Source organism: Anthonomus grandis, chromosome 2 (assembly GCF_022605725.1).
Source record: "Anthonomus grandis grandis chromosome 2, icAntGran1.3, whole genome shotgun sequence".
NCBI lineage: Eukaryota > Metazoa > Arthropoda > Insecta > Coleoptera > Curculionidae > Anthonomus > Anthonomus grandis.
The window spans coordinates 35,530,580-35,553,320 of record NC_065547.1 but is presented as its reverse complement, the minus strand read 5'-3'; the positions used below and the strand labels follow the sequence as shown (position 1 = coordinate 35,553,320).

The following is a 22,741-nucleotide window of genomic DNA, read 5'->3' as shown; positions in this document are numbered from 1 at the left end:
GTGGTAATATATGATCAAACTTACGACCACCATAAGTTAACCTCAGGCATGCATTTTGAATTTTATGCAAAGACAAATCATCATGCTGAATTAAGCAAGACATAGAAATAATGTTACAGTAATTCAACTGGTATAGTATTAATGAGTATCAGAAAAAAGGGCCTAGTTAAAGTATCAAAGGCTTCTCTATGCATATATAATAATTTAAGCTTTTCAAAACCTTTTTGTATAACTGATGATACATCTTGGGTTTTTTATCACACGACTTTTTTTTTAATAGTTGGACACAAAACTTATCGCGCCCGAGTAGCAGCAAGTGCGCGGAAGTGTCGGTATTCGTCTTAAATCACTGTAGATAGGTGATCTATAGCGATTTAAGACGAATACCGACGAAAGCTCCGCGTAAATTTTTGCCACTGGTTTTTTGACCGGTGTGTTTTTATAATATCCGTATTTTTAAAATATCCAAAATATAATTTTCAATTGCGTTTGCACTATCCTTGGAACGGAAAATGTCAAGAGTATTCAAAAAACAGGGACTAGTAAATTTTTAAAAGATTTAGCGCATAAGTGTGGTCAGTATTCGAAACAATCGATTTTCTTCAAGCAATTTGAGCGGACTGCAGTTCTGACATAGTGCATTTAAGAACACGTACTTGTAGGACGAAAAAGTCTTATTTTAACTTCAATAATACGCTCTTAAAATATTTGCACCTAATTTTGTAACGCCTACTACTATTGATGAGAGTCGCTTTACCTTAATATTATTCATATCCATCATTCTATTAAACTTGAAGGTTGGATATTAGCTAAATATAAAAGGTAGAGCCATAAATCAAATTGAGGGTGTAGCATTGTTTTCAATTTTGTCAATCTTGCAAAAAATCAAAGATATTTAAGAATTATAAAAATAAAATAATTACAATCTTTTTGCTTCTTATTTAAAGGTCATTCTTAATTATTAATTTTTAATTTTAAAGCCTGGATACTTTATTTCATTTATCTAGTTTATTTCATTTTAGTCATTACACTACCACTTTATTCATTGCGTTATAATAATATATTTAGATTTAATTTGTTCCATTTTAAAATTATTGCCAATTAACATTGCTTTTGATTTTTTAGAGGTTAATTTTAGCCAATGTTTATACTTGGCTTAATATTAGCTTAATTATTTATATAAGATCACTGTTTTTATTTTTATATAACATTTTTGATATATAAAATTCTATTATTATTTTGTTAAAATTGCTGCAAAATATAGCCAAAATTGTCATTAAATCTGAGAAGTTTGTTAATACAAAGACACCAGAATAAAGAAAAATATATATTCAGGAAGACGGTAAAGAAAGACAGTGTTGACAAAACGGAGATTTAGAGATCCCTGCTTAACCTCTACCTGCAAAGCAAGAAATGTGGCTCAAAAATAAGTTACCAGAAGATAGTATTATAAGTAAGTTAAAATCTAACGAAACCATCAAAAAATCTAATAAACGTAAGAGAGTAACAGTTATGACAATAATGGAATATCATTGAAAACTGTCCAAAAAAAACCAAAAGTTATGGATGTAGGTAAAAAGCCATCAGGAGAAATAAAGAATAAGGAGCAACAGCCAAAACGGCTTACAAAGAGTCGGCCAACAGCTTTTCAATTAGCTTTAAGAGAGGGACCACCTGTTGTTTGCGATTGTGGTCTCCAACCTCATGTAGAAAAATAAATGTACAAATGTTAGAAAATAAATTTGGAAACATATTCATTATACAAATTTTTAATAATGGAGTCTTATTCTGCTTCTTAAGTTTTGCTCAAAAACTGTTTCTAAAGTTTTGGTCTGGCAATCACAACATGGTTGACCATATTCCAGCTGATTTGTAAGGTCTACCTATTCTTGAAGAAAGAACGATATCAGCCAGTTACCTTTTATGCAAATTCGATAAGTAGGATATGCATGACAGTGTTACATAACTGACCAAATAGTTAATGTCCCTATAAATATAGATACTTCGACCAAATTATCTAGAAATGTAGATGAGACCCAGACTATTTAAGTTAAACTTAAGAGGAAAATGAACTAAGAATGATTATCTCCTGGATAATATACGGCTCGCAATTGTTCTCAGAGCATCAAAATTTTTGTGCCAATAACCTATTTACAAATAAGAAGGTATAAAACAATAATATTATTGGGAAAAGCATATTAATGACTACATAAGAAATCAGATTTTTAAATGTTGGTTAAATGGTTTAAATTAGGTGGACATGGAACCTAAAACAGTGTCCATTGGAAATTTGGAAGAATTGTTTGATGAGAGAGATATAAAGATGCTTTTGTCGAAAAAATGGATGTTGAATAACTTCCTGTAAAACTTAAGAATGACAAAAAATACTCAAGCAGAAATTGCAATTGAAACAAACGACATTTACATTTTAGATGAATTTTTTAGATGGAGATGAAGAGCACTTAAATCCCGGAGGCCACGAAACTTTGCTTAACAAATGTAACCTGGAAAATATCTGTTTTGCCACAGGAGAAGGTAAAACGCCAATACATTTTATGCTTGACCAGTTTAGCGACGAACTCTCATTTCTCACACTTTTCTGGTGGGTATACTAAGCAATTTCTTACAAAATATTTTTATTATGAGCAGAGCAAAATACAACTCCAGCACAAAGATAGGCAATTTGCAAGGACAGACTATCTGTTGTGATTGACTATCATAAAAAACATTAACTAATCCAGTTATCCAGTGAAATTGAAAAATGTCTCAGAAAAAAGAGAAACGAGGATGGAAAATTGGTGACAATCTTAGATCTGAGTTGATATAAAGTCACAAAATCTTGCAACTATCTATGGGGCTCCACGAAATGCAATTTAAAGTCAATAAGAAACACTAATCGTTCAAAAGAGTTTCTTTAGATTTACCAAATAAAATTAATTGAGTTTTGTTTTCATTAAGGAAGAGTCGATGAGCTAGGGCAACAATAAGAATAATTTTTAAATCAGTGTTCATGTCCCCACATGCCAAAGAGATATTATTAGGCTTAAAACACAAATAGACTCGTGTTCATCCACCAATTAATGGCTCTCAAAATGCTGCAAAATTTGAGAAAAGTCTACTGTATATACACAAAACAAAAGAGGACTTGCTCTGGGAGACATCTTGATAAATTATTTTAACTTCAGAGTTTAAGCTTCTGTCTACTACTGTTTGTTTTCTATTTATATGGTAACTTTTAAAGAATTGTAGAGTTGAAATACAAAAGAATAAGGCAAGTATATAATAGTTTGCATCTCTAGCACGAAAAATGTCATCAGATAAATGGAAAGCTGTACTAATGATGTTATTCTTACGAAAACTTGACATACGAATGGAATATTATTTCATTATTATATTTATCAAAAAAGGAAGTGAGTTGTTCAGCTGTAGCCTATTGAAGAATTTTTGGGAGTACTGGTAGAATACTAATTGGTTGAAAATCATTTGGCCTAGTAGAAATGGATACTTTTGGGATGGGAACCACATATGCACCTTTCTAGTCCTCAGGAAATGTACCTGTAGTAAGAAAATTAATTTGTTAAAAAGGTAATGCGCCTAAGTAAAGGAGGTGCCGCAAAAAGAAGCATCTTTAAGGATATTTTATTGTATCCTATAAAGTTAGATTTAGCGCCAAAATCCTTTCTACTAGTTCCGTCGAGAAAGTGGAAAAATTAAATAAATATTTTTTTTGAAAGGTTTTATTGTTATAATATGTATATGTACAAAACTAGTGTTATTATCCAAAATTTGAGGAACTAACTTAATAAGAATATCGCTAAAAAAATTTTTTTTTGCTCTTACTGTGAGTTTAACCAGATTCCAAAGTAATTTAGATTCGTTCCAGTTAGTGTTAGTTTTATATTTTTTATAGCGAGACAGCCATGTTTCTTAGTCTCATCTTAAGCTTAAGGTTTTCTATAAGCCAAGGAGCTGGACGCTTTGTTATTTCACCACTTCGATGATCCTTATGTATATCAAACACTTGACTTACTGTAGTTAAAAAAACTTACCATTTTATTAACATCGGTACATGAGAAAATATACTCAAAATTAAAGTTGCGATAAGTCTTAAAAATGGGTTTAGATTTTGCATTTCGCAGACATTACTAGGCATTGTATAAAACGACAATAATAAGTAAGAATCCCACAATTAGACTAATAATTTTAGGCGTATTATGATTAAATGAAAATCGGTTAATTGCAATTATGAAAATGAAGCTATAGACGCTTATTTTTGAATTAAATTACATTAAATTCGTCGTATTAAAGTATGAATGACGGTACGTCAGGCGAATTGTATTTAATCATTCGCACAGTTTAAACTATCTAAAATACAAATTACGATTTTGGATTGTTTATTACAACATGGTCTGCTTATTTTATGCCATTTACTAGTTATACACTTCATAAGTGCAATTCAAAAATATGATCTTCTCTTAATGAAATTGTTTTTCAGTGTAAAACTAAATTTTTGGAGAAACATAGATTTATCAAGTCGTCTGAGGTACCAATTTAATAAACGCCATTGGTGGTATTTACTATAATCCAAATATACTTTTTTCTCTAGTTTATGAATCTCAATTGCAATATTCTGGACTGCATTAGTTTTTTTTTGCGAGTTTTTAGCATTTATTATGCAGTTCGTTTTTGATTCACAATATGCAATTTGCATGACGTACCGTTGATTATATTTCATTTTTTGATCTTAGAAAGTCAGTAATATTCAGTACTATTAAGATTAGTCTTGCTTCGACAAAACGGTGTTAGGGAAGGAATCGTCTCATCTCTGGTAACAGAATTAATAAAATAAATGTGATTCTACTGCATTTTATTTAAAATAATGCAATTTGAGTGAATTAATGCTATAACCGAAAAATTTAAAGTTAACACAACATTATTCCTCATTACCAATGCCTTTAGTTTATGCCATATGTATAACCACAGATATAACTAGCTAACTTGCGTTAGCTAGTTATATATGTGGTATAACCAATTTTTAAATATTTCGGATGAGGCATCCCCGTGATAATCGACAAGTGAAGTTTTTATATTCTTGGCTGACAATGCATTTAGAGTAAATCCGTTATTTGTCCCAGCACGATTCATAGTAACTCGCTTACCTTTATTTAACGGAGCTTTAGTTGTGCACTTGCCCAATGAATCTACACAGTTTTTATCTGGAAATTCATGAGTGTCCTATCCAATCCTATTCATAATGACTTGCCGTTTATCAATTTTAATTTTAAACTTTAATTTTGAAACCATTTTTAAAAATTAATTTCATGAAGGTCTCACGACTACATTCTATTCATATGTTGTCATTTTTTAATATGCACCGTGTGAATCATTTATGCAGTTTCTTAAAAGTAAAGGAATCTTTACTTTTCCGCCTTGGGGCTACTGGTTAACTAATGATTTTCCACACTGTGCTCACTGGTCTTGTATTATATTCTTGACTTGAATTTATACCGCTACTTAATATTCTAGGAAAATTAGTCTGAAAATTATATACTGAAAAAACAAACAATAATAAGCGTAACCAAAGATAATAATTTCTTATAGTCCTTATAATTTAAAGATAAAATAAAAACTATGGATATAATTTAAATGCCTAAAAATATTTAAATGGTGTTATTGCAGTGTTCTAGGTTCGTACTTGGATTCCTTAGATGGAGTGGCCGAATTTCGCACTTTCTACAATAGGTCGTTATTGCGATAAGGGATTAGCATTTATAATTACTTTCTTGGATCTATTGTACGACTAGACAATAAGATGGATTTAATTTAATCGGATTCAAAAATAATCTTGTAAAGTTTTTTAGGAACTCCCACCAAAACCTTATACGCCTAAAATTATTAGTCAAATTGTGAGATTCTTAATTATTATTTAGCTTTTATAATACACCTATAAGCTATATCATATTATAGCTATCATATTATAGCTATATCAAAAAACTCGATGCGTATAATAATAAAACTAATTTTGCAATAAGCCTGCTATAGAAGTGAGTGAAGACATACCCCGATTTTGTACAGAAATTACGTCAGATAAAGTATAAAAAAATTGTTCACATTTAGCGTATTTCTACCCCTAATTAAATTTTATCCAAAGTACTCAAAATTGTACCGTAATTACTTTTACAGGCTTTAAATTTAATTATAGAGAGTAATTTTTTTGATATAGCATATTGCTATACACGTCACGGAATTTTGTCGCAATATTAGAACAACATAATATATCCCTATTACAAAAGTTGTGATATAGAAAAGGCACTTTAAAATATTTTTGATTTTTACATTATAGCACAATTTCTATTCTTATATAAGTGATAATAATACTATTAATTTATAACTTGTGATCATGAACGCCTTAGATCGAAAAATCTAGTGGGTAATAATGCGCTATTTCTTCTGTTTTTGTAAAAATAAATATCTTTAATAGGTGTATATTATACCAATAAGCAAAATTTTTCACTTATTTTTAATCTATTTAGTTGAGCTTAAAAATCTTAAAAGCTTTACGAAATGAAAGGTCGAAAGTTAAAAATAATTTTGAAAATGTAAAAATGTTTATCTGTATCCATTTAACCTAAGTTTATAAGTGTATTTTAGATATAATAATAATAATAATAATAATTGATAAAATAAATATACAAACAATCAAATATAATTTAGTATTTATTTAAAAATTATTATAAAGTTTGATTGCTTATTATATGTAATATATTAAATTTATATTAATATAATAGATATTAAACTGTATGTAACCTCACCTGCTCACTATATTTTCGAATACACTAAATGTAGAGTTCTTAGTGGTTTCTTAACATTTTAAAAAAATGCAATTTAAAATTTAACAGCAACTCCTCACAACCACTTTATTAAAATACGCCTTTTGCCACCTGTAACATGCAGCATGCGTTTCCGAGCATCGGCGTCGCGTAGCGTCGAACTAATACGGTGTTCGCGTCGCGTCGTCTATCCTCTCTAATGATGTCACGGCAAACTGATGAATTCGTTCCAAAACCACCCTTAACGGTTTAAAAAGGGGGTTGGACCAGACCGTTTTGAAGGGGTGGAGTTTTCTTCTTTATCTTTCGCATATCGGTGTCTCCCTTCCTCCCCCTCCCCGCCAACCCGCTGATGGATTGTGCTTTTATAGCGCCTGACGGCGGCGGACTCTCTTTTCCTCCGATTTTTGTTTTATTGCATTATATGAGACGACGATGGGGGTTAGCATTTGAATGTAGCGTGTAGCAATAATTATTATTGCGATACGATAAAGAGAAGTGGAAGGATGAAAAGGCAACCCCTATACAGAGTGAAAGGGTCTGCTTTTCAAAATATTCTAATATAGTACTCTTTTTTTTTAAATAAATAAATTATCTAGATTATCTTTGTTCTTATTGCTTTAAAAAATATGAATAATAATTACTATTGTGTATGTAAGAAATATCTATAAGAAACAATTGACTAGGACATTTTCTTGCATAATACTTATAACAACTATGATCTGGATCTATAGATTTGTTTTTTGACGGAGTTTGATAAATCCTATTTTTTATTTTTCATTAGCAGAGTAATTTTATTGTAAAATTTTCATTCTTGTGTCTCTTCTTCAGAACGATTTTTGGGATTCAATCGCGTGAGCAAATTTAATCAGTAATCTTTTCTTTCGATGGGACGTTCATTAACGTATGGAGATGTTGGTGAAGTCCTAAACTGTCTCATCGCTAAAGACTGGGTCGATACCACGCTGGACGAAAGCTAGCTGGGGCCTTCTACCTGCCTCACAAGACATTTCTTGTCCTATATTAACATGATTATTCGAGGTTTTCTAATTGGACGTGGCACTTAAGACGCTATTTGAACTTCCTAGATTTTGTGGAATAAACAGTGAGTGTGGACGCAATTTAGCGATGAGTTTCGTTGATTGTTGACAGAACACAAACTTGAAGGCTATCTATAAATTCCGTAAGAAGCTTTTTTAACAATTTTAATCTTCCCCTCTCCCCTGTGTAAGATTTTGTAAGATTGATCGAACCACCCTCTTTTCCAATTTTACGTACGATAAAACTTTTTATTTTTTCTTTGCTATTTGTGGTATGTGATGCTGATAAATTTCCTTTTGTTTGATAAATCTTGAAAAATTATATTTTCCGATTAATTATTTATTGACACAATGCAGAGAGAAAGCTGTGTACATTTAAAATTATAATGATAATATTTGCACTAACGTTTATCCTAATAACAACTTAGATGACGTTTTAATGTTACATAATCCAATATGCAGCCAAACATGTTAGTAAAAATTTGCAATCAATAGCAAAAACAATTACACTAATAAACATGAGCACTTGCGACTACTAAAAATATTGATTCTTACTGTATTCGTTTACAATTTATATCTGATTTAAATCTCGCGCCAATATTTCGAACTTTACTGCACTGAACTGACCCCCACCGGTGATGCGGCTCCTTATATACTCGGCTAACAATTCCGGAAGATACGCTGACCTTCACGACGTCGTGCGGTGAGCCACTTGCGTCATTCCAGAATGACGGAGAATCAGCTGGTTTTTCGGTGTTCACAATATCGTTACAATATAACATGATTATGAAGTTGTTCACTGCCAAACATCTTTGGTCCAAACATTTTCCATCTATTGAACAACGGACGGAATAATAGAAACTTTTGACTCAGAGACTCTTGCTGCTTTATCTCTGAATGTTAGTCCGCTCAACTGGCAGTAGACAACACTACGCGATTACCCCTATCGATATATTCGATAGTATCGTAATCATGACTTAACTTTATGATTGGTTTTGAATACAAATTAAATAGTTATTCTTAGAAAAATAATATGTATATTGAAATTTGTGTGTTGTTGATGTATAAAATTCTAATGACTGGATCTACATGTCATTTTTTTATGCGCAATTATTCTTTTATGAATATTGGAGTTTACAAACCACACGTACTTTCCTGATATTACCTATATCGTCGCCTAATCGCGTACACCTAACTAGGAGATTAAAGTTTTCAACAGAGGCAATTTCTGCTTGTTAAACGAAAAATTTATCTATGTAATCAAATTATCAATTTTTAAAATTTGTTAAAATAAAAATATGAATGGTGTTTATATTGAGTCCTTAAGAAATAGTTACAAATATGTCATTTTAATATGGGGAGGATTGAGAAATGTATAGAGCTCACCAATCTGTGGGATGTGGTTTTTGTGGTTCTGATCTAAGTACAGTAAGTTTCTACTAGCTTTCCTAATAGAACTTGGTTTTCTGCAAAGGGACTTTTTGTGGAGCATAAACAACCATTTTTCTTCTTTACTTTTGAATTAACAGTCGTTTAGTGACAGTCGACCGCTGGATCGTTGTTGCCAGTTGAGACGTTGCCCATGCGCTGTGGTTCGTCCTTTTCTTCTGTAAATGTCCCAATAAATTTTCACGAAAATCAATGTAAAACGTTTATTTTCGTTGAAAAATTTTTTCATATTGTTAATAAATAGGCAACGTCGCATTTTAGGCCAAAACAGTTTTAGGGTTAAAGAGAGACCCAAATGAGATTTCCATTGCGAAAAAAACATAGGTGGTTCCATTTAAAAAAAAAAAAAACTTATGTACCACGCTTTTTTGGGACACCCTGTATCAACCCAACTAATTTTAAATAGTAACCCCTCTAACTCAATTAACATTCCCCCTATTAAAGGTTTTTTTTTCGTTTCAAGGTTTAGCCGCAATCGAGCATCGCGATATTAAACCCTCTGTATATATTTTTTTAAATAAAATATTACCGATTTCCCTTTTTGTTAAATAATAGTGTGTTTAAAAATTAAATCAACTATAAATATTGCAGGTACGACGTTAGACAATTAGATTTATCTAAACAAATTACTGAATGGGAGTTTTTGTGTCATAAACAGTTTTTGAAGAAGTTTTAATATACCGAGTAACGTAGGATAAAGGAACCATTCAATTATTTCTTACCTTTCTAAGAAAATCCGAATGAAATTTGGTATATTGCATAAATAGGAAATTGTCGTACTTAAATTATTTTACTACAGCAATTTTCATTAACACCGTCGAGCCATTTCTAATTGTCAAGTGCAGCTTTATAATTAGTTAGGTTTTGTCAGCTTTTATTTTGATAACTCTAATAAATTTCACATTTAATCTTAACAAACGCAGCTCTATGTAATTTATCTTTGAGTTAACGTTGCTGTTCCCAGTAGCTTAACATTTTCCATCAAGTTTTATATACGGGATGTTTTAAAAATTCAGCCATTTATTTTATCTCCTTGTAAATCTCACCAAGAAATTGATATACTAAAAATCACCTATATAAAAAAGTTGCATAATAAGAGATAATAAACATTACAAATTTTTTAAAATACTGCTATTTCGTAGCTCGTATTAAAATGTTGGTTTATTTTTGGTAATTTTTAGAAAAATGACGAATGTTTACGAAAACAGTGAAGTAATGGATATATACTTACCTATGGATAGTGCCAGTGCTTTAAAACATCATCCGGCCCACGTTATTCCACATTTTCTACCACCGCCAGGGGCTCCTATGATGGTGCTCCATCACATTTTAGACGAAAAATTCATGAACATCTAAATAATAAGTTTTCGAATAGATGGATGTGGCGCATTGGACCGATTTCTTGGCCTCCTCATTCGACAGATTTAACGGCTTACGATTTTTTTCTGTAGGGCTATTTGAAAGAAGTGGTGTATCATGGTAAAGCAGTAAGTATTCCAGAAAAGTCAATAAAAATATTGGTGAACCGGGGCTGAACATGTTTAACAATAATATGAAAGCAAATATAAATAACTGACCCAAATTCCAGGACAAAATTCTTAATAAGTTTCTCCGGAGGCCTATCAGCAGTACTCGCACGTAAAGCATTTACGCGGCGCGGGTGTCTGTACTTGAAAAGCGGTAACAACTAAGGTTTACACGTCTTGTGATTAAAGAAGATTTAACTCAAAATCGATTAGACTTTTAGAAAAGCAGTGGAAAAAGTAAGTGTGTTTGGTGTTCAAGTAATGTCTATGCTAAGGGTCCAGTGGAAAGATGCAAGGCATAATTATGTGACAAGGGAACCTCGGTCGTATTTAGTTTGGGGGTATGTTACATAGAGTTGACTACTGGTTGGTAGGCGTTTGGAATTGACTTTTTGATGATGCGAAGGTTAGTAAGCAAAAGTAGGTGAACTACACAGAAATATATTTGTTTTTTTAACATTAAAAAATACAAGTGTCAAGAAATATGAAAAAAGTTTTAGTATGGTTGGTCATGTCAAAGCTTTGGAGGTACAACTTCTAGTCTTTATGATCGTTTACTTCTAACAGATGTTCCCGAGCACTTAAGAATAATTACCGAATAATTCACTTTCTCTTTGTAAATTTAAAAGTTGTTCTTTCAAAAGATATGTCGGGGTGAAATTAAATTTAAATAATAGCATCCACAGTCATGACTTTCAAATGTAAAGTAAAACAATATTTGCAATTTTTTTTATACTTAATTATGATCGTGTTGAAAATTTAACATGTCTGGACCTCAGAGTAATATGGATCATTATTTCATGCTTTTTTTTATTAAATATGGTTTTTTGCTTGTTGTGGTATATGTATTGACATGCATAGTTAATGGTAGTGTCATGGCGGAGAATGACTGTTTTAGTGACCTATAGAATATGGATTCGGTGTAAAATGCTATTTGTGTTATGGTTTATTGGATTCATTGGCTTTTGATTTATTTTTCTTAATTGGAATTTAATTCATACAATATTTTGTTTTTATGGTTTCCTCATAATGATATTTTTTTAACATCGGTTCTTTGCAGATTGCTTGTATTTAAGAGTAGCTATATAAATGTAATTTTTTTTTCAATAAAAAGACGATTCGTCTTATTACGTAACCTTTTCTTTGGAGCATTACAATTATCAGAATAATTATATAACTATAATAAAAATTATAAACTATTAATCCAAAATCAAAATTTAATTAAACATTTCATTTTTTTAAAGAATCTTTAATTGGTAAAAAAGAATCGTTTTAAGTGAACTTATTATTAGTGTTCGCCATTTAATTTTGTTAAGTTTTTGTCATAAACTTAGAATATTGAAAGGCTAGAATTAGCATTGCCGTGAAACTATGGACAGTTTGTTGGCTTGCAAACTCTCGGATGCAATGATGCCATTATATCATAAAAATTTGTCACTGATGTTGACAGGCACAAAACAATACCATACCGTTCTTCTTTAATAAAATATGATGCATTTTTTTAAAGAAATTACAGTAAGATACTCTATAAAGAAGTCAGTATTCAAAGTTATTAAAGGCCGATTTACACGATGCCAGTAACTGGCGCCAGTCTCACTGGCACGCCAGCGCTGGTATCCTATAGACACTATTCTGTGCCAGTCCAGTGCTGGCCAACTGCACTGGCGAGAATAGAGGGTTCGCTTATTTTTCATGCCAGTCGATTTCACCTCCATGCTCCGCAACACCCGCGCCAGTGCTTAGGCAGCGTCTAAACTCGTTGCCGCCAGTCAGTAGCATACTTAGGAAGGCTGTCTTGAAAACTGAATTATTTAGTTTATTTTTTGTAATTATTTCTAGGTGTTTTTGAAAAAATGGCCCGTAAGTTTAGTGCAGATAAAACTTTAAAGCTTGTTCAACTGTATAGAGAGCATGAATGCCTGGAATGGAATATTCGATGCCAGGAAAATAAAAACAAACAAAACCGAACATCGGCTCTTCAACAAATTCGGACCGAAATTGGTATCGAAGGTATTACGATTGAGGACATAAAAAATAAGATAAAAAGTATTAGAAATACTTACTATTTAGAAGTCGATAAAATCGAGAAATCTACTAGATCTGGCGCTGGGGGAAATGTCTATATATACCGAGAGTAACATGGTTTGAGGAATTAAATTCCTTTATCAAAAATGTGGCAGTAAGACGAAGAACAACGATAAGAAAAATAATATGTATATTTATAAGTTTAGTTTAACATTATTTACTATTTTTATAATACTATATGTGACCAAATTGCTACGGAACACTACCGTCGTCCATAAAAAAATTCTTGTATTTATTTATCTCTTTTTTCTCTAGCAATATTTGCTGAATGATTACTTCCTTGATTCGAGATACTTTTTAAGGGAGTTATTTCATGCCTCCATAAGACTGGTATAATATTTCCATCTTGATCTTCCCTATCTATACAAGTTGCAGTGATATAGGATTTTGATTTTTTTCTTAGCCAGTTATGTAGTGCACAAATTGCAAAAATGATTGCATCGACCGTATTCAAGTTAGTCGGTATTGCCATTTCAAAAATACGAAACCTACTGACTAAAATCCCAAAAGCGTTTCGACGATACGTCTGGCACGTGATAGCCTGTAATTAAATATTTTTCCTTCACTGAGGTTAACGCCTGGATACGGCTTTAATAAATATGTCTTAAGCGGAAATGCTGCATCTCCAGCAATAACTCCATCTTCAGGTAACAGGCCATTTTCTAATTGCTCGTGAATTGAACAGTTTTTGAAAACACCACCATCAGATGCATTGCCACTTGCGCCAACGTTTATGTATGAAAAACAGTAGTTGTGATCAACAATAGCTAACAATATGATGCTGATTGTTTTTTTATAGTTAAAAACTTTACTTCCACTATTAGAGGGAGCTCTGATTTCTACATGTTTTCCATCTATTGAGCCATAACACGTTGGAAAATTCCATTTTGTATTAAAGCACGCCTCAATGGTTTTCCATTCCTCTTCTGTATTTGGCATTTAAAAAATGAAATAACATGATGAGATATTTTTTCTTTTTGTAACCTATTGAAATTACAGTTTTGTTCTTTTATTTCTAGGATAACATAGAAAATGTCGAAGAAAACCCTATTAACGATATGGAACGTTCAGTTTCACCAAGCTTGGAAAATAGGTGTCAGGCTGCTCCGGCAGTAACATCACCCGCGGAGAATGAATCAAGCGCAGAAAAACGGCTACTTACTACAGCATCCCTAAAATCTAAGCGCAGCAAACTCTCACAAATTAATTGACGATTTAAAAAATATAGATAAAAATATGAAAGAAACAGAACATGACGTATTTGGAAAGAGTGTATCAGCTCAATTAAAGAAATTATCCGAAGAACAAGCAATCATTGCTCAAGAAAAAATACGGAGCATATTAATTCAATGCAGGCTTGCTGATATAAAAGCCAAGAAACCTAATTCCGCATATTTTAATATTCAGCAACCGGTGCAATCAAACATGCCCTCTCAAGCGTATACCAGCGTCCAATATCAGCAGTCGAGCTACCAGCCAGCAATATACTGTCCCCCACCAGAAATCAGTCCAACAGGTACTACAAGTTCTTCTTCGGCTTCTCACTACAACGATGATTTTTCCCCAATTTCATATCACAATGATAGTCGGGACGAAAGCACACACGCCAGTGATATAATAGCGACTGCTTTGAGAAATATGTAATGTAAATTATTCCGAATATATTAAACATACTTTACCTTAATAAATTGTTTTAATGCTCTAAAAATTGCCCGACACACTTCTGGTATTAACTGTGATATAGCAGATTTGGAAACACGATAAAAGTGACTTATGCTTCGGTAAGACATTCCTGTAGCTAAATATGTCAACGTTATTTCTAACTTTATTTTTGCGGGTAGTGTATCTCTCATTATGGTGTCTTGACGCTGAATAGGATGTTCTATGAGAGAAAGTCACTCGTCAAAATTTTCGGCTGTAGGTCGTAACGCCAATCTGTACTCAGAGGGATCTTCTAATCTAATGCATGTTTTTTAATTATAGATTTTATTTTAAAGTTTTTATTTAGGTTTATTTCTATGAGCTCTTATTCTACGTTTATGATGATGGTTCTCCCTTGACACGTTGTTATGACAATATTGGTATTTACTCGTGATAAGATCGGTTTGAATCGCTAGAATCGCATTTTTCCATGGTGCGGCACAAACGGCACAAGTTTTTATCATCGTAACGGTAACAAAAACACTGAAATGAGCCTTTTTCCTTTTTCAAAATGTTATAATTTTTTTTTGACTTGAATATATTATTTTTACGTTTAGAATAAAATTATCTATTTCTACTTTTTATTTTTAATTAACTTGGTTTTTTGAAAATGTGTGTTAACTTGACAACAGAGAATCAGTGAATATGTTAGCAACCAAACACCCCCTTTGCCACTGAACATATGTGGAACTCAAATAAAGTGGTTGTTTTCTAGTCCTTGATTGTTCTAAGAGCATAAACGTAAACTGTAATTATTTTTTCATGCAGAATCATAATTTTTTTAAATTCATTCATCAAAATAAATTAAAAAAAAAAATGATAAACCCAAAGTTACTTAGTATCAAAATCAAAAAATTAAAATCAAACTTTATTCAAAATCGTTTATTACATACATAAATAATATTTAGGAGAGTTAGGCCTAAGTTAAAAACTTGTCCGCTTAACTGTCCTCCAATAGAAATTTTGCAGCTTGCATATTTTTAATTTTAAGCTAATTAACTATTAACATTAAAATAACCATATCTTATTATTATTACGATATTTATAAGTTATGACGGAGGTGATGGCGCCGAAAAGACAAAGGCGGCGAGAACGCGAGAAGTAAGTATTGCATAAGTATGAGAAACAAAACAATCATTGAAATAACACAAAAATGTAAGGGATTTTATTTCTTTAAATTTTAGTTTAACAAGTTTCTAAAGTACTCAGCGTTTTCTAACAGAAAGTCGTAATATTTTTGAATTTTCTTCTTTCATGCAAAGGGTTCCTAATTGAAGCAGGAAGTCTATTAAAAAGCACAGGCCCATAATATGTTACAAATCTCTGACATAAGGAATTTTTCATAAAAGGAATAGGGAGATTTTTTTGTAATTTTGCTCTTGATATATAGGTAGCCTCTGTAGGGTTACCTATTTTTATAATATAGTTTAAAGCATTGTGTATTTATAAATTTCGAATATTTAAATAGGTATAATATAAATTATCAGATGGATGCCTCAAATTTTTCTTTTGAAGTATATTTAACATACAGAAAGTTTTTTAATACTGTTACTATAGGCACCTCCCCATACAACTATACAATATCTTAGTATGGACTCCACAATGCAAGTATATAAATCAATAAGTATTTTTTCTCTAAAATGTCTCTAACTTGATAAAGCTTAAAAAAAATATTTCTAATTTTTTTATTAAGGTATATTATATGCTCATCCCATTTTAAATGTTGGTCCAACATAACACCAAGATATTTGATTTTAGTTACTTTATTAATGTTTTTATGATCTTGAGGCGAGTAAGTCATAAAAAAGGTTTTTGTCATATTTAAGCAAAGTAAGTGTTGATTTAACCATGTCAGTATCTGTTCAAGGCCCACCTCTGCCATATCATTCAACTTTTAGTCGAAAAAATTAAGACTGTGTCATCTGCATATGACACAATATCACAGTTCTCGGTTAATTTCCCAATATTATTTAAGTATATCAAAAAGAGTTATATTAATTAATTGTTATTATAATAAAAAGTACATCTAAAGAAATATACTGTTAGCATTTCACCCTATAGAAAGACATTTCGGTTTACTGCATTATTCTGTATGTGTCATATATCTACGTAAACTATATATCGGGCGCGCTTATTCTTCTTGCTTGCTTCCGCCGCGGGGTGATATGATCCAGACTTTGCTTTGCTGCTGCTGCGGTATAACAGCAGGAGTAATAAAACTCGAATAAAAGACGAAATAAAAACATAAGAGGCATATTTACAAAGGCGTGCCCGCTACCATGATGCATCGCCATTGGCCGTCCGCGTTTTGCCTCCCCTCTCCTACCTCGGTGCCTCTCTACACGGCCAGGCAGCGTTTTCCTGCAACTGCCAAGTCTTGCACTAAATCAATGATTTTTTTATAATGCCCTCAAATGAATTTCATTTTTGCCCGGGAAGCCAAAGAGGGCTATCCGAATTTGCCTAGGATCTAATATTATAGATACGGCAGCTTTCCAATGTCGATTAGTCTAATTAAACAGAACCTTATCTTGAGCCTATTTGGAACCTGTAGCTCATAAGATTTATTGTATATTTTAATAAAGTCATGTAATAGAATTAAAATTAAGAGTTTATTTTATTTCTACATCTTTTTTTACAAAAAATTTACTTTTACGCTCTCGGCTTTGCAATTTTACAATACAAATGTACATGTGAAAAATATTAAAATTACATTAAGTTCACATTACACTAAGGAAATGCGGTTAAAACTGGGGTAGGACTTCAGGTTTAAATGGAGATTATTATTAACTTTCTAACTTTTAAAATCCTAAAATTAGGCATATATCATTGTTACAGTATTAACTATTTATTAACATAACTTGAAGTTTCAGAACGGAAACATTTTTTTTTATTCTACAAAAAAAAATCAAAGTATTGCAAAACACCCCGTTTTTCACGTCGTATAGGGCAAAATAAGGTACTAAACTTAAAATAAGGAAATTCTACTGGCAAAATTCGCAAATAAGTATGGCTTCATCATATTTATATTCTACGCCTGGGCCTGAATTGTGAGCCCATATTTATGGCAATGAGGCTAGTTTATCCATCGTTCTGCGGAACTGGAATAGAGTTTCCGCGCAGTACAAGCATTCCGTGTCACTATCTTCTTTTCAATTTGCCTCTACTTTCTTAATTTTTTTCGATTTTAATTTCTTATTTCTCTGCGGTTTGTTTTTATCATCGGCTATTTTTTTTATCGATTTCGCCTTATTTCAGCTCGGTTTTATAGGGTGCAGACTTTACAGCACAGTTTTGCCTCTTTTTTTTACACTAGTTTTTTGGAGTGACTTTCTTTAGGTACTGCTAAGATTGCTTTATTACAAACTCAAAACTAGTTATTAGTGTATTTCTTCGAATACATCCTATTTGACGTTTGGCCTCATTGGGATTCATTTCTACGGTAAAATATCTGCGTCAGAAAAATCGGCCGTATCCACAGGCCATACGATGGATGATTTAAAAGCATTTATTGCAATAAAAATTGTGGCTGCTCTTAAATATGCAGCGTTGAATAAGGAGGAAATTTATTAAAATATTTCTACCCGCCTAGGATCTATTCTAAGACTTAAGACACTATTTCAGATTTCCTCACTTCATATCACTATAGTATGCACTTAATTGCTTCATAAATGCAACATCTGAAGCCTGCAGTTTTTATGTGCAATGGTGTGAAAAACAGCTTCCCTGCTAGCATAATTAACTATGTCTAGAGTTTTCGTATGCAACGAATGACCATCACGCAAAAGTGGAACTGGTAAATCTTTTGAAGCTCTATAAAACGTAACAAACTATTTTACCTACGACACAGCTTCCTAGGTAATATTAGCATTGGAGGCATGTAGGATCCTGAAGCAGAGTAATGTCTGCAGTTATTTTCAGCCCTCACAGCAGACCGCCGGGTTCTTGGACTAACCATAATTCCCGCTTCATATACATTGCAGATTTTTCTGCTGTTAGATTATATTTCTGGATAATTTCTTCCAATAGCGTAAAGAATTGTTGGGCAGCCATCTTGTTAAATCACATTACGCGAGCACCGGACGAAGCCTCTGGCTTTGAATTTTGGTGAAGGGATGCTTAATCTTATTTTGCCAGGTCGAAGGCAAGTTGCCTATATTCTATTATAGTTAATCCAAACAATCTTGCTTCCATATCTTTAAGATAGTTATATACAGTGCTTTTCTTTGAAGTCCCCCCCCCCATTTATTTTTTGAACGGGTCAAAAAAAATTTTTGAAACTTGGCATAAGTAAATTGGTCTATAGATACTATTTTTCACTGTAAACTAGGTAGTTGTAAATTCCAAGATGGCGGCTGGGCGACATCTTGAGAAAAAATTTTAAATAGAAAGGGGGGTCGTGTGGTACCTCATTTTAAAGGTCTCAATGAGTACTTTATAACCCTGAAATATTAGACCCATATCTTAAATCGTTTCAAAATGGCGGCCTAATAAATAAGTTTTTTTTTTTTATTTTAACGTTTTACATTTTTATGATTTTTGAATAGGTAAAAATCAGTGTACGAAAATAAATGCGTCACTATTTTATTTTGACATAAAAACGACAGTTCTAAATGTCAAAATAACACATAAGCGCCATCTTGAATAAATGCATTAAATAGAAATCTTGTGTTACCTCATTTAAAAGGTTTTATTGAGTACTTTTAATAGTTATTACATGGACTCGGTGGACTCCGTTTTGACCTGTCTAAAAGTAACAGCCAAAAAAATACACTGTTGCGATTTTATTAACGTTTTTAATAATAATATACAAATAATTTATAATTTTTGAATTTTGGATTTAAAGATTAACTTTTTGGTTTCTAAAGACTTTCTGAACCGCCCTCGTATGTCACATTTCACGTTAAAGGTTATTGAACATTATTTAGACATTCCAAAAACCAAATAGCTATTAAAAAAACTCGAAAAATGAGTTACCACACGACCCCCCTTTCTATTTAAAATTTTTTCTCAAGATGTCGCCCAGCCGCCATCTTGGAATTTACAACTACCTAGTTTACAGTGAAAAATAGTATCTATAGACCAATTTACTTATGCCAAGTTTCAAAAATTTTTTTTGACCCGTTCAAAAAATAAATGGGGGGGGGGGGGACTTCAAAGAAAAGCACTGTATAGTATAACCATATAGCATAACCTGCATTATCTCGTTTCTTTTTTACGTGACGCTTCCCATCTTACCATTTATTACAATATTTACAGCCTGCTGTATGCTCTCTGTAGACCAGTTTTGACGATTTGTTTTCCGTTTATAGTGAAACACCATCTGAAAAAAAACAAATAATGTTTAAGAAAGTTGCTTTTGGATAGTTTCGCTTAATGGTCAAAACGGGGTACAGCATTTTGGTATCGGTACCCCACTTTGCCCAATCAGAAGATTTTGAGATTATATTTAATATCAACACGATTTATTTACTTTCGGACAATATTATAATTGGGTCCATTAAAAATGGACATACGCCACTCTCGATAATCGGTTCACAGCTACTGATTTCTGCGTAATGACTAATGACGGAAGAACTCTAGAGGCGACCAGAATATAGTTTCAGCAGTGCCATATAAAGGAAGCCACTGGTAAGGAAGAAAAGAGGTGTGTCCCATTTCAGGCAGCTACACCGTTTTACCCAAATTTTCGCTACTTAAGTATAAACGAATGATAAAAAAATGAATATAACATACACATTACATATTTAATTAAAAATAATGAGTGTAATATGCATATACAGGGAGTTAATTAAGTATCTATAATAAATTTGACAGGCATTTCTTAAAATAATTTTAAGACAAAAAATTGAAATAAACATAATATGTCCGCATCGACTTCCATTATCCCCAGACATTTTTGGTCGCTATTCGCTGGTACGTCAACCGATTTAATTTTTTTTTTTGCACTGAATAGACATTTTAATGCTGCTTACAATGATGTGTCACAAGATGGGAGCATTTGACATATTAAAGTGAGGTTAGTTAGGTGGAGGTGAGGAGGTGATTGACAGAACTTTCTCAAATATAAAATTAAACGTCCCCCTGTATATCTAAAAATCCACAACTTAATTATTTTCTTAACAGCGTAGATTATCTTCAGCCCATATGTGATGTTCTCTATGAAAATTGATACTTAAATTTCGAGAAACACAAGTTTCATCTGTTAACAATATTTGACTTAAGAAACCTGGATTATTTCTAATTTTACTTTGTAACCAATCAGAAAAGGCTCTTAAAGGCAAATCTCCGGGCAATAGATCGCTCTCTAGACAGGAGATGGAACTTGCACATGATAGGGATATAGCTGCTGAGCTCTTAAAATCTGTGTATGACATAGTTAATATTTAATTCTTCAGATATTTTCCAAGAGCAGATTTTAGGCTTGCTTCAATTTCATTTAAAAAAACGGCTTCTTCAATTTGAACTTTACGTACACCTATAGGCCTCTCGATCATAACCGTCGATTATTTAAAGCTACCTATTTCAAAAAGTCAATCATGGAGACATACAAAAGTTCTTTCGTTAGGTATTACATGCTAAGGGACTTTTTATCCATAAATAAGTGAAATTGCAGTATTATTGGTAATTCCATGACGTTCATTGAGATCAAGTGAATTGAACCATTCTACAAGAAATTACAAGAAATAACTAGAAAAATACCCACAAAAAAATAGATTAACAATAGAAATAGCTATCAATAAGAATAGGTTGAGAACAACTAACTGTCAAGCTAATTACTAAATATTGCAATTATTATTTTCTAAGAAAATCCTTGATTATTATCTACTACGTATTACTGAGATGCTTAAATAAAAACCAATAGTTTAGGTATTAATGTAAGCCCTAATGCAATTCAATTTTGCTTTTATTAAAATAAATTTTTTCCATAAAAAATTTACAAAAGAAACTTCTCATATTTCGTGCATAATCTAGAGATATGCAATTAAGTGCATTTAATTTTTTTTTTATGAAAACTAAGCAAGATGAACAAAATTCAGGAGACAAAAATCATGTATTATTAATTGGTTTATCTAGAGAAAATTAAAGAATCAATAAAAGTCAGTGGCATGCTTTTTTCTAGTCAAAAACTGTAAGTAAACTAAGACTAACTTAACACCTTAGTAGTATAAATTACAACGCCAAATTACAACAAAATTGGATAAAAAAATATTTAAGATATTCAAACCCAAATTAATTTTTTTATTAACACCCTTCTCGTAAACAAAGCCGTTACAGATACATGTTTATTTGAATTTTTTCGTCTTAAAATTACTCAAAACCTAACCTTTTATTTTTAAAACATAAATGTATAGAATTAGATGCTTTTTCAAATGACAAAAATATTTCTGACATTTGACAGATTTTGTGTTCTATATGCAATTTTAAAATCTAAGTACTAATCACGCTTTATTTAATATTCAAAGGTAAATTTTCAAAATATAAAATATATATTAAGACATAATAATCCCACACAATGATATATCTGTTACACCGAATTTGTGTAATTGCCGATTTCCTGTATTCAGCAAAATTTTGCTTAATTCGTGAAATAAGCAGTAGAGTTACCGATTTCTTGTAATAGGCAAATATTTTAGTAAAAATTGCTTATTTCACGAAATAGGCACAATGTTTGTTTCGAAATTTAAACTAAGATGGTAGGTATTTTAAACATTTTATTACCAACTTATATAATATGTATTTTTTACATATTTTAATGAGAAATAAATGAAAATTAAATTGTTTTGCAAAACTAAATAAAACATTTATTTATTTATAAACGTGTTATATGCTTACAAATTGTCACAATTTCGTCTAGCATGACAAGCCGAATTACAGATATAGTTGTTTAGTAAACATTTGCATCTTTTTGATCTGCACATTTTAGTACAATTACTCCTTTTATAACCTTGTCCAGAACCTATTGAATCTTTACGAACAAGCATACAAATATTAGTTTCAATGTCAGGCGAAGAGTGCCTGACATTAATTTTAGCTTCTTAAATTTTGTTGCTTGTACGAAATTCCTTTCAAGCCAAATATTTACAATGCCATGCTTTGTACCAATTTT

General features: G+C 31.7%; 1 protein-coding gene across 1 annotated transcript in view; it reads right to left on the bottom strand.

The window, feature by feature from the left end:
• The window catches only part of LOC126750662 (homeobox protein DBX1), a 69,546-nt gene extending 62,649 nt beyond the window's left edge, over positions 1–6,897 (bottom strand). Inside the window, exon 1 of the mRNA XM_050460340.1 lies at positions 6,813–6,897. The gene's annotated coding sequence lies outside the window, so the exon portion shown is untranslated. The remainder of the gene's footprint in view (positions 1–6,812) is intronic.
• Between the last annotated feature and the right edge of the window lie 15,844 nt (positions 6,898–22,741).